The sequence below is a fragment of the Mandrillus leucophaeus genome, unplaced genomic scaffold, assembly GCF_000951045.1.
Source record: "Mandrillus leucophaeus isolate KB7577 unplaced genomic scaffold, Mleu.le_1.0 Scaffold725, whole genome shotgun sequence".
Taxonomy (NCBI): domain Eukaryota; kingdom Metazoa; phylum Chordata; class Mammalia; order Primates; family Cercopithecidae; genus Mandrillus; species Mandrillus leucophaeus.
In genome coordinates this window covers 435,708-449,400 of record NW_012107864.1, presented here as the reverse complement: position 1 = coordinate 449,400, position 13,693 = coordinate 435,708, and positions in this window count along the sequence as shown.

Here is a 13,693-nt window from a genome sequence, read left to right as displayed (position 1 = left end):
CAAATGTCTTTAAAGTACAAAAAATTTTGGGTAATCTTCTCTTTCCTAAGATTTTGGCCTGGAGCTTCTTCAGTTTCTTCAAGGCTCTTAAGCCAATTTTTAAAATAATTTCACCCTGCTCTTTGAGTTGTCCTCAGCAGGAAGGTTGGCCTCAATCGCCTGGCCCATCACTACCAGAAACAGAATCTGTTTTTCAGAAAGACCACTTGATCTCAGCATATTCACATCAATGCACTCTGAAATATGTTATAGATAAATGAATTGGCAGATAGATGTGAATGCACATATACATGTGCACACAGACTGAAGGTATATATAAACAGAATATTCATATAAATAAAACATTGTATATCTACACATATTTTTAATATTTACATGGTTTAAGAAATGTAGAAGTGATTCAGCTCTAACCATACCCAATAAGCAAGAAACCAAATGTATCATCTAGGAGGTAATTGTATTGATCTATAGCTGCCAAGTATAATAGTCTTCATTTGATTTCTTTTACATTTTACCTAAAATGAGTGGTAGATTTCTCTGCAAACTAAATAAGTTAAATACTTTGAAAAATTTCATGTACTTACTGTAAATATTTATTGAGTATCTTTGTAATACCTTCCTTGGCCTCAGGCTACTTAAGTGCTTTCTGTTTGTGTTCCACAGACCTTTATTTATACTTTTATTTTGACATCTTTCATATTATTTTAATTAATTATTTGGATATATGTCTCCTCTTAAAAGAAACATTTTAGACAAATTAAATTTGACAGAGTTTATTTGAACAAAGAGTAATTTGTGAATGGTGCAGTACCCTGAACCAGGAGAGGTTCAAGGAGCACAACCAGCAAGCATGGGTACTCAGCAGTGACCACACGAGGTCAGCCTTTGTGAGTGGAAGTCCATGTTGCTGAGCCCATGCATAACCTCCATCCCCGCCACCATGGCCACTTTGTTCATGGCCCCATTGGGTGATGACAGGGTGGTTGGGAAAAGAGGCTGAGTGGTGCCCACAGAATAGGTCATCCTATACACTTAATTAGTAAAATTTTCCTCTGCTGAGGTCCCCATTGGTGAGAAATCACGTGGGATACAAATATCTGAGTGGTTTCGGATCACTCAGAGAGGTGCATTTATATACCTCTTCCCCAAATTTCTTTGTCACCAATTTTCTAATCATGCTTCTTCCAAGTGTCTGGTCATCCAGCCAAACCATTGGCTACTGTCCGTGAAACAGTATATAATCACACATCTGGCCATTTCTCCTTACATGCAAAGTGCACAACCAGTTGCACTGCTCAAAGTTATGCCCACTGGGAAGATTTTCCTTCACGGCTGTCCTTCAGGGATGTCCTAGAAAGGGGCTGTAGTGCCGTAGCTCTCCACTTTAGGATGGTACCTGCATATCTTGCAGAACCATCTGTGAATCAGGCCATATTTTTCTCTTCCTCTGTCAACTAATCATAGGGAACTCCCCATATGGCCATCGGTGCAGGCTGAGAGAGAGAAGGCAGAGTGGCAAATGAGCCACTTCCTCATGTAACTTATCTGTGCCTTCAGGACCTGCTCAAGCCCGGTCACATATATACCACTTCCACTCAATGATGGAATGCTGCTGTGTATGACCCACTTTATAGCTAGATGGGTCAGAAAGCACCCAGTTCATAATATACAGTTCATGTCACAGGGTTACTTGATGACCCATAGTCAAACTTTCAGTTTTTACCAAAGTCCAATAGGTCAAGAGCTGTCTCTCAAAAGGAGAGTAATTATCTGCAGAAGATGACAGGTCCTTGCTCCAAAATCCTAAAGGCCTCCGCTGTGATTCACCTATGGGGTCCTGCCAAAGGCACCAAACAGCAACCCTATCTGCCACTGATACCTCAAGCACCATTGGATCTGCTGGATCATATGGCCCAAGTGACAGAGAAGCTTGCATGGCAGCCTGGACCTGTTGTAGAGCCTTCTCCTGTTCTGGACCCCACTCAAAACTGGCAGCTTTTCAGGTCACTTGATAAATGGGCTGGGTTAACACACCCAAATGAGGAATGTGTTGTCTCCAAAATCCAAATAGGCCCACTAGGCATTGTGCCTCTTTCTTGGTTGTAGAACGGCCAGATGCAGCAACTTATCCTGCATCTTAGAAGGAATATCTCAACAGGCCCCATACCACAGGACCCCTAGAGATTTACTGAGGTAGAAGGTCCCTGAATTTTAGTCAGATTTATTTCCCATCCTCTGGCATGCAAATGTCTCACCAAGAATTTCAATGTGTTTGCTACTTCTTGCTCACTGGATCCAATCAGCATAATGTCATCAATGTAATCGACCTGTGTGATATCTTGTGGAAGCAAAAAGCAATCAAGGTGTCTCGGAATAAGATGATGACACAAAGTTGGAGAGTTGATATACCCCTGAGGTAGGACAGTAAAGGTATATTGCTGGTCTTAGGAGCAGAAGGTAAATTGCTTCTGGTGGGCCTTATGGAAAGGAATGGAGAAAAAGACATTTTCCAAGTCAATGCCTGCATACCAGGTACCAGGAAATGTGTTAATTTGCTGAAGCAATAAAACCACATCTGGTATATCAGCTGCAATTGGAGTCACCACTTGGTTGAGCCTACAATAATCCACTGTCATTTTCCAAGATCCATCTGTCTTCTGCACAGGTCAAATAGGAGACTTGAATGGGGTTGTGGTGGGAAGACCACCCCTGCATCTTTCAAGTCCTTGATGGTGGCATTAATCTCTGCATCCCCCCAAGGATTCAATATTGTTTATGATTTACTATTTTTCTAGGTAGAGACAGCTCTTATGGCTTCCATTTGGCCTTTCCCACCCTAATAGCCTCACCCTACTGGTCAGGGTGCTAATGTGGGTTTTCTGCCAGCTGCTGAGTATGTCTATGCCAATTATGCATTCTGGCACTGGGGAAATGACCACAGGATGAGTCCAAGGACCCACTGGACCCACTGTAACTTGGTCCTGAGCTAAAATTCCATTCATTACCTGACTGCCATAGGCCCTTACTTTAACTGTAGGACCACAATAACGTTTTGGGTACCCTGGAATCAACATCAGCTCAGAGCCAGTGTCCAGTGGTCCCCAAAATGTCTGATCATTTTCTTTTTTCCAATGCATAGATTCCCTGGTAAAAGGCCAGAGGTCTCATTGGCAAAGGATGGGAGAAAGTTTTACTGCATAAATTATTGGTTATGTAGTGGGATCCTTCCTCAAGAGGACCCAGCCTCCTTTCATTTAAGAGGTTCTGGGTCTGTAAATTGGCTTAAGTATAGAAGTTGATGGAGGGGCTGTGATTCTCTGTTTTCATAGTACAAATTAGTCTTTTTTCCATTTGACCTAGAAGGCTTCTTCTTGTATAAATTAAGTAGGAATGCAGTAGGAATGCAGTAGGCTTCCTATCAATTTTACTTCTAGGATCACCGTGATTAATTAGCTGATGCTAGAGCTCTACATGAGTCAGACTATTCTGATTGCTGCTTTGTCTCTGCTGTCCACTACAATAGCTATGCCCACCTTGCCTTTGACGGTTGAGTTCCACCACTTGGCCCCTGCTGCCTCAGGATCCAATTATTCCCATCATATTTAAATTTTGTAGTTGAGTAACTGTGGTTCCCACTGTTAATTTGACATACAGAGTAGAGCAATTACAGGGCTCTTCAAATATGCCATCACAAATCTATTTTACAAGGCATTGGTCAAAGGTATATCTTCTGGACTCTCCCAGCTGGGATGAATAGGCCTAAAGTGACTAATTCACTTCACCATCCCAATCTCCCTAAGCCTTCTCATCCCTTCCTCTACATTAACCCAAGGGAGATCAGGCATTTCCAGCTCGCTCACAGGGGGCCATCTTTTAATCCATATTTTAGCTATCCAAGCAAATGAACTATTAGAACCTTTTTTTTAACTCCCAAGCTGCAACATTAAATGAAGAGTCCCTACTTAGTGGGCCCAAATCAATAAATTCAGCCTAATCCAACTCTGTGTTCCTTCCACCATTATCCTAACCTTTAATATCCATTCCCATGCCTGTACTCCAGATTTCTGTTTATATATGTGACAGAATTAAAGCTCTCTTTTCAAGTGTAGTGCACCTCCTCATGGGTCATCACTCTCTACCTGACCTCTAGGGGCTCAGGGGAACTTTAGTCTAGTTATAGGTCTAGAAGCAAACAAGGGTGTCAGGGGTGCCATTACTGGTGATGGGGAAGCTGTTCCGTCTGGCAAAAAAGCTTCATCAGAGTTTACAAACTCCATGTCCCCAGATTCATCAGAGTCCTCTTACACGTCCTCATTCCAAGTTGCAGGATCCCATTCTTTTCCAATCAATGCCCTCACTCTAACAGTAGACACCTGACGAGGCTGTGCATCCACTTTCATTGCAGGTCAGTCACTCACCTGATAAGAACTTGTGTCTGTTTTTCCACAATTTCAGCTCTTTCACTACAGGAGATAAGCCTCTCACTCAGGGCAATCTTAGCAGATTTGAGGCTCAGTAGCTGCTTCTGAAGCCAGGAGAAAAGATCCCTGAGTCGATCATTTTCTTTCATCACTTTGTTCACTGAATTTAGGAGCAACTGAGCAGGTTCATTATGTTCCTTGGTTCTCCACATATGGTCAAAAGTATTAATTATAGAGTACTATATTCCTTGCTTCTCATGAGCAGTTAATCAAGAGTGTCAATTGCATTTATTTAGCATAACTCTCTAAACAATTCATGCCAAGGAATATCAGTGTTCTCCATACTATTAGAAGTAGAGTCCTTAGCATTTTTGGGTCTAATCATATTAAGCACCCAACTCCAGAAACCCCAAAACCAATGAAACAATTCCATCCTTAATATTCTATTCCTCTAGAGCCGCTCCTGGTACCAAAATCTGTATTAGCCAGGGTTCCCTAGAGAGCCAGAACTTATATGATATATAAGTGGCCATGGTAGACTGATAAACTCATATATATATGAGTTTATCACGTATTAACTTACATGATCACAAAGTCCCACAATAGGCTGTCTGCAAGTTTGAGGAGCAAGGAGAGCTAATCCAAATCTCAAAACTGAAGAACTTGGATTCTGATGGAGTCCGATGATTGAGGGTAGGAAGCATCCAGTATAGGAGAAAGATGTGGCCTTGCAGGCTAGGCCGGTCTTGCCTTTTCACATTTTTCTGCTTGGCAACACCCTCACAGATACACCCAGCATCAATACTTCGCATCCTTCAATCCAATCAAGTTGACACTCAGTATTAACCATCACAACATGATTGTGCTTTAAAATGTGAGGACATGAAATCTGGAGGAGCCATGGGCGGAATGAAATAGTTTGGCTTTCTGTCCCCACCCAAATCTCATCTCAAGTTGTAATCCCCATGTATCAAGGGAGGGACTAGGTGGGAGGGGATAGGATCATGGGGACTGTTTTTCCTATGCTGTTCTTGTGATAGTGAGTGAGTTCTCATGAGATCTGATCATTTTATAAGGGGCACTTTTCTCTTCACCTCCTTTCTTTCCTGGCCCCTTGTGAAGAAGATACTTGCTTCTTGTTCACCTTACACCATGATTGTAAGTTTTTCGAGGCCTCCCAGTCCATGCTAGAACTCTAAGTCAGTTAAACCTTTGTTTATAAATTACTCAGTCTCAGGTAGTATCTTTATAGCAGTATGAAAACAGATTAATACAATTTACTAAGTTCAATTGCAGTTTGCTACATATGGAGACAGCTTTGGACCAAATTTAATATAATTTAACACTTTGCATCTAGAATATGAGACTCCATGTGTTGGAATTTCTTTTCATTCATGAGTTTCTTTTCATAGCTACCTCAGTGACTTACAGATACGAGGTACTTATCAAATGAAAGCTAGGTATGATAATAAACATGGAGAAAACAGACAGGAATAAAGCATAGTTTCTTGGTAAAAGGACTTCTTAATGTAGCAGAATGACATGGTTGGCTTTGTCACCACCAAAATCTCACCTGGAATTGTAGCTCCCATAATTTCCATGTGTTGTGGGAGGGACCGAGTGGAAGATAATTGAATCATGGGAGTGGGTCTTTCTTGCACTGTTCTCATGATAGTGAATAAGTCTCATGAGATCTGATAGTTTTATGAAGAGAAGTTCCCCTGCACATGCTCTCTTGCCTGCCACATGTAAGACATGCCTTTGCTCCTCCTTCACCTTCTGCCATGATTGTGAGGCCTCCCCAGCCATGCTGGACTGTGAGTCAATTAAACTTCTTTCCTTTAAAAATTGCCCAGTCTCTGGTATGTCTTTATTAGCAGCATGAGAACAGACTAATACAGTAAATTGGTACTGGTAGAGTGAGATGCTGCTGTAAAGATACCTGAAAACATGGAAGTGACTTTGGAACTGGGTAACAGGAAGAGGTTGGAACAGTTTGGAGGGCTCAGAAGAAGACAGGAAAATGTGGGAACGTTTGAACTTCCTATAGATTTGGAGGGCTCAGAAGCCAGGAAGATGTGGGAAAGTTTGTAACTTTGTAGAGACTTGTTGGATGGTTTCAAGAAGAATGCTGATGGTGATATGGATAGTAAAATCCAGTCTAAGTGTGTCTCAGATGGAGATGAAGAACTTGTTGGGTACTGGAGCAAAGGTCACTTTTGCTATACAGAGACTGGCCACATTTTGCTTCTGCTCTAGAGGTCTGTGGAACTTTGAACTTGAGAGAGATGACTTAGGGTATATGGTGAAATTTTTTAGCAGCAAGGCTTTCAAGAGGAAGCAGAGCATAAAAGTTGGGAAAATTTGCAGCATAATAATGCAATCGAACAGAAAAATCCATTTTCTAGGGAGAAATTCAAGCCAGCTACAGAAATTTGCTTAAGTAACAAGAAGCCCATTGTTAGTTACCAAGAAAATGGGGAAAATGTCTTCATGGCATGTCAGAAACTTTTGCAGGAGCCTCTCCCATCACAGACCTGGAAGCCTAGGGGGAAAAATAATTGGTTCCTGGGCTGGGGCCAGGGCCCCCTTGTTGCATGCAGGCTAGGGACTTTGTGCCCTGCATCTCAGCCACTCTAGCCATGCCCAAAAGGGGTCAAGGTACAGCTGGGGCGATATCTTTGGAAGGTGCAAGCCCCAAGCCTTTGCAGCTTCCATGTGACATTGAGCCTGGTGGTGCACAAAAGTCAAGAATTGAGGTTTGGGAGCCTCTGCCTAGATTTCAGAGGATGCATGGAAATGCCTGAATGTCCAGGCAGAAGTTTGCTGCAGGGGTTGTGCCCTAATGGAAAACCTCTGCTAGGGCAGTGTGGAAGGAAAATGTGGGGTGGGAGCCCCCATATAGAGTCCCCACAGGGACACTGCCTAATGGAGCTGGGAAAAGAGGGCCACTGTCCTCCAGACTCCAGAATGGTAGATCCACTGACAGCTTGCACCATGCATCTGGAAAAGCTATTGACAATGACAGCCGTGGAAGCAGCTGGGAGGGGGCTGTATCCTGCAAAGTCACAGGGATGGAGCTTCTCAAGGCCATGGGAACCCACGTCCTGCATCAGCGGGACCTGGATGTGAGACATGGAGTCAAAGGAGATCATTTTGGAACTTTAAGGTTTAATGGCTGCCCTGTTGGATTTTGGACTTGCATGGGGCCTGTAGCCCCTTTGTTTTGGACAATTTCTTTAATTTGGAACACATGTATTTACCCAATACCTGAAGCTCCATTGTACCTAGGAAGTACAATGTGACTTTGCTTCTCCTTCACCTTCTGCCATGATTGTGAGACTTCCCCATTGTGCTGAATTGTGAGTCAATTAAACCTCTTTCCTTTATAAATTACCTTATCTCGGGTATGTCATTATTAGCAGTGTGAGAACAGACTAATACACAGAGTAAATAAACATGAACAAAACAAAAGATTGCTCAATATGCATTTCAAAGCTTCTTTTGCAGCTGAAGGCATGTGACCTAGGTTTTGCAAATCAGGTAACTCACATGTGATTGATTTTCAAGTGAAGTTCTGTGCAGGGCCCCAGTCTACTGATGGCAGGCAATAGAAGCTATGCTGGACATTTCTCCAAAAAGTTATTTTTGCAGAATGATTGTGAGATTTTCCAGGAATTGGAAAATTAGTTCCCTTTAAGCGAGCCTGTGTGAGTATCTTGAAATATTGTTAATACATGCTTGTCTTGGGGAGCATTGGGGAACTTGTTCTTTTCTAGTCCTTCCATGCGAGCTATCTAGTTTTTAAAAGCAATTTTAAAAACTCAAACTATAATATACTTAAAGGAAAGCACAAATCATAAGTAAACTACTTGATGTATTTATCAGAAAGTGAATACACCCATGTGCCAATTGCACAAATAAAAAAATAGAAAATTATATTAATCTGAAAGCTCTTTTATGGACCTTCCCATTTACAAATTATCATCCTCCTCAAAGTCAATCACATTCTAATTTCAATCACCATTTGTTTTGTCAGTTTTTGAAGTTTATACATGGAGAATGACACAGTAGGTACTATTTTGTGTCTGACCTCTCTCGAATTCCGTGTCTGAGTCATTATAGGATACTCCTCATTACAAGCACAGGACACTGCACCTAATAAATCTTACCACTAAGTAAGAGACTCAAACTAGTACATATTCTTCCAAGTTTCAGTGAAATTCAGAGAATATGATAGGTGTCCAGCTTGTTCCAGCAGTAATGTGAGTGACTCTATCACGTACCTTTTAAAACCCAGCAGATCCAATGTGGTGGAAGTGTCCGAGGTTGTGCTGAATGTTGTGTGGAGCTTGTTCATGCTCCAGTAAGAGAATTGCAGCAATGTCTGTTGGATTTTGGCAGAAAGCAGCATTATACTTATAAGTAGGCTTATATGAACAAAGTGGCCATGGTAGACTGATAAGAGGTTTTATTTAGTTTCACATTGTAAACTTTTCACTTTGATAGGCCAGAATATAGTCACTGCTGGGTCAGTGCAAAACCAACTCTGACCTTCTAACACGAAACCTACTCCATGAGACACCCTCCTCCCTCACATGATGGGTTGATTACATTGGAGCCCTCTATGAGCAGCAATTTGTCTTCATTGAAGTAAATACTTATTCTGGATCATAATCTTTCTTCCTGTCCATGGAATTATTGACAGAAACACAAAGAGTGGTTCCCTTGAATATCTCCTTCACTATAATGATATTCTGTCATGGGATTTCTTACTAATAAACTAATTTAATCACAAAAGAAGTAGGCAATGTAGTTAGTAATGCTCATGGGATTCTCTAGTCTCACTATTCACTCCAGATCCCCAATGTAGCCAGCCTTATAGAATGTAAAACGGATTGTTGGTCAGTCCTATATATCTTCAGATATAAGAGATTATACCAGTAATTTAGTGGGGTGGTGTTGTTAATGATGTGGTTAATGATTTGAACCAGGAACCAATGTGTGCTGTCATTTTTTCCCACAAATTGAATATGTGGTTCTGAAAACAAAGAAGTAGAAGAGGAAGTAGCATTTCTCACTATGACACCTAAAAGATTGATGTTAAAAATCTTGAATACTATATAAGGTAATTTGAAGTGTGTCCTGCAGGTAAAGCCAAATAATGATGAAAAGTTAAGATTGAGAGTGACCTGGATTTTGGGGGAAGAGGGGAAAGCTTTGCATGGAGAAGAGTTAGAAAGTGAATGCAATGGTCAGACACAAGCTGCTAACGCCTTGGACTCACACCCGGCATTGGAAGGGGTGAAGAGAGGACAACATTATACAGATTAAGTCATCCAGATTTATGACTGCTTGAAAATATATTGACAGAGAAAAAATTAAGGATAATATTATATTTTTTGAAATTGTGTAGGTTTAGATTTAAGAGCAGCAGGCTTGATGGTAACATTTTTGGGTTTTGTTTCTTCTAGATATGTAGTTCAGGTGTTTGGAAAAAAATTACAATGAAGTAAAAAGAGCAAACTGCAGTTATGTGCAACATTGTTGCATCTCAGAAACAACTCTGTGGAATGAAAAAATAAGACACACAAGACCACATGTAATATGACACCATAATTACAAACAAAAAACCAAATTGATATTTTATTTAGAAATATCTAAATAGGTTAAAAAAATTTTTTCAAGTGGCATGGTAATGATGCATGCAAATACAAAATCTAGGGTAGTGGTTATTTCCCAATAGGAAAGTAGGAAGGTAGGATTGGAGAAAACCGTGGTAATATTTTGTCTTAGGAAGGGGCATGAATTCATGGATATTTGTTTTATTATTATGACTAATAATAATCTATGTCTATCACATAAATATCACATGTTTAAATATTACATAATAATAAAGTATTTTATCAGATTCAAAGGACTGTAGGATAGAGAAAAATCTTGGAGTTTTTCAGCATTTAGATGGCACTTATAAATATGTATGTATGTAAAATTTCCTCTAGTGAGATCATGGAGACAAAGAGGATGAGTACAATATCCCAGAAATACCCACCTGTAATGAGTGAAGAGAGGAATCCATTAGTAAGAAGTCAGGGAGAAAGCTGGAAAACAGGCAGCAAATTGTGCCTTGAAGTAAGGGGAATAGAAATATAAGGATCATCAACAATGCAAAATGAAGCAGAGACATCTAAGTTTGGAAAAAAGACATTAGATTTACCAATTAATAAGGATGCTGTTTGGCATATCGTCTGCATTACAGTTTGAGGAATGAGGTAACTAATGGGAACGATTCATGCAGATATTGATAAAGAAGCTCATATTAATAATTGATTTAGTATGGCTAGGATTGCCAAAACAGAGTACCACAGACTGGGTGATTTAACAACAGAAATATCTCTTTCACATTTTGGGGTACTAGAAGTCTAAGATCAAGGTGTTGGCAGGGGTGGTTTCTTCGGAGGATTGGATTAGGCCCCATCCTAATAGCTTCATTTTAATTTAATCACCTTTTTAAGGGTCCTCCCTCCAAATGCCATCACATTCTAAATTACTAGGGTTTAGGGATTCAACATATGGCTTTTGGGGGGTGGGTGGGGAACACAGTTAAGTGCATTAACAAGGGTCTTATTTTGGGTATCTCCAGATATGCCAGAAAACTTTTAGTCAGCTGGTGCCTTCTATCAATTAAAAATTATTTTAACTATTGAACCCAATTCTTGTTCTGATCCCTCATTTATTAAAACAGTCATCCAATTCTTGTCACTGTAAAAATTATATTAATAAGGATTAAAAGCCCTTTTAACTTATTCGTAAGAAAAGATTTAATATTCAACACATCTCACAAAATGACCAACATATCATAATGCTTGAAGAGGGTATATAGTAATTGTTATAATTATTTTTTCCCCCTTCTCGGAACAATCTAGCGATGCCTCTCCAGTATCATGAACATTTCTCTTCTTAAGTTTGAATGGTATTTTTGGTGTATGTTTGTTTTAGGGGTGGGATATGAAATAAAGCATTCTTGACAGGTGCCCTGGAGATATTCAGGATATTGCTCAGCAGGTCAGTACATTGCGGCTAAGGAGAAATTGTATCTCATTATGTAGTAAGTTCAGAGCCTAACAGCACATCACAATGGAGTCAAATTAACTTCTCATTGTCATGTAAGGCATGGTATAATAACAGTCAAGTAAAACTCTTCTTTTTTTTTTTTTTTTTTTTGAGACAAAGTCTTGCTCTGTCACCCAGGCTAGAGTGCAATGGCATGATCTCGGCTCACTGCAGCCTCTGCCTCCTGGGTTCACACCATTCTCTTGCTTCAGCCTCCAAAGTAGCTGGGACTACAGGCACCTGCCACCACGCCCGGCTAATTTTTTGTATTTTTAGTGGAGACAGAGCTTCACCATGTTAGCCAGGATGGTCTCAATCTCCTGACCTCGTGATCCGCCCGTCTTGGCCTCCCAAAGTGCTGGGATTACAGGCGTGAGCTACCGCGCCCGGCCAACAGTCAAGTAAAACTCTTAATGCAAAGAGTGTGTTATATCAGCTTGGCTTGGATCAAATCTAATTTCAGGTTCAGAGTCTGGACAGGAAAACAAGTTCAATTAGAAATTAATGTTAATCTGATGGTAATATTCCTATAGAGAAACTGATATAGAAGGACATGTCTAAGACTTGAAAATTATATAGTAATCACATCTGTATTTGAATCCAGAGAGGTTTGATCCTGGAAAGTCTTTTTTCCTAACAGCTTTGACTTTCTGAAGGTCAGAGATTTGAGCTGACATCACGTATCACGTCCTAGATTCCATATAGTGTCGTATACTAGTTGTTGAAATGAGAAATATGAATGCCTGGCCAACAAGTGGGGAGAGGAGAGATATGTGAAGAGGAGGAGCATTAGCACATGACCAGTCCCCAGGGAAAAGCTAGAAACATGGAGTGGTATTTTTAGATACTTTACGTGTTAACATTACATTAATTTGTTGTGAAGCCACCCTCAAGGACCTTATTATACAGAGAAGAATAATTTCCCTTCCTCTTTCAGTGAAAGTGTTGTTCTAATGTGAGAACTAATGTTGACCAGCTGACAAGGTATTAGAATCTATATTCTCGTCCCCTATTCTTCTCAATCATTCTTCTCTGTTATTTTTTTCTCTCTTCTTCTCTATTATTTTTTAGTGTGATCTCTGGCAATTTACTTAATTCTTCTTTAGCTGTTCTCTTTGTATCCTAATTTTCTTTTATAATACTAGTAAGCACATCCATGTTCTATTATGCATGCAATATATGGAAAAAATCAATACATGAATTAAATATGTCATTCTTGTTTATAAAAAGTTCATATTCAAAAAAAGAAAAAAATACAGATTTGGAAGCATCATAAGAGGGTCTTCCAACAAAAAATGCTGAGTAGAAACCAGTTTCTGCCCAATTTCAAAAGGAATGTTTTGATTTGTTGGTTTTCTTTGCATTGTTCGTATACCGTATTGTTAATTTCTTGAGGTCTTGCAATGTGCTATACACTGCAGTCTATAACTTATCTTTAATGTGCAGAATGATCATATCAGCCAAATATTATTATTTTTATTTTACAAAAGAGGGACAGAATTTTAAGAAATTTAATTAACTTGGCTAAATTTACATGACCAAATTACTCCAACTTTGGGGAGAAAAACAGTTTTGGTAACCTATTTCCTACTGCTTTGGTTAGATTTACGGGCTTTACTTGTTTATTTGTTATGTACAAAATTTGTACTAGATCGAATATTTGGGGCCAATTTACATGATTTAAAGTAGATCCTACATTTTTGAGTCTTTTAAAATGATTGAATGACTAGAGAGGAATTGACACAAACCAACGTGGAGTTTACACCTTTAACTCTCCTGTCCCTCAAAATGAAAAAAAAAAAAAAATCCTCTCTATGATTATTACACATTGTGTGCCTGTATCAAAATATCTCATGTATCCCCAAATATATGCACCTACTATATACTCATAAAAATTTAAATAAATGAAAATCATCTTTTTTTTTCCCTTTATTATGCATTTGCACAAGGATAAAGAAAAAAGGAAAGAAAAACCATATTTTGGAATAAAATTTATATGTTATAATACATGTATCTTACAAGACTGAACTTGTACAGGATATATAAAAATACATAAATAAGTAGTTTTGTATTCCCAGTGCCTAACAAGGTGTTATAGATTCATACTAAATTTTCATTGGATTGAATCAACACTGATAGAAAATTGAAAGAAGATGATA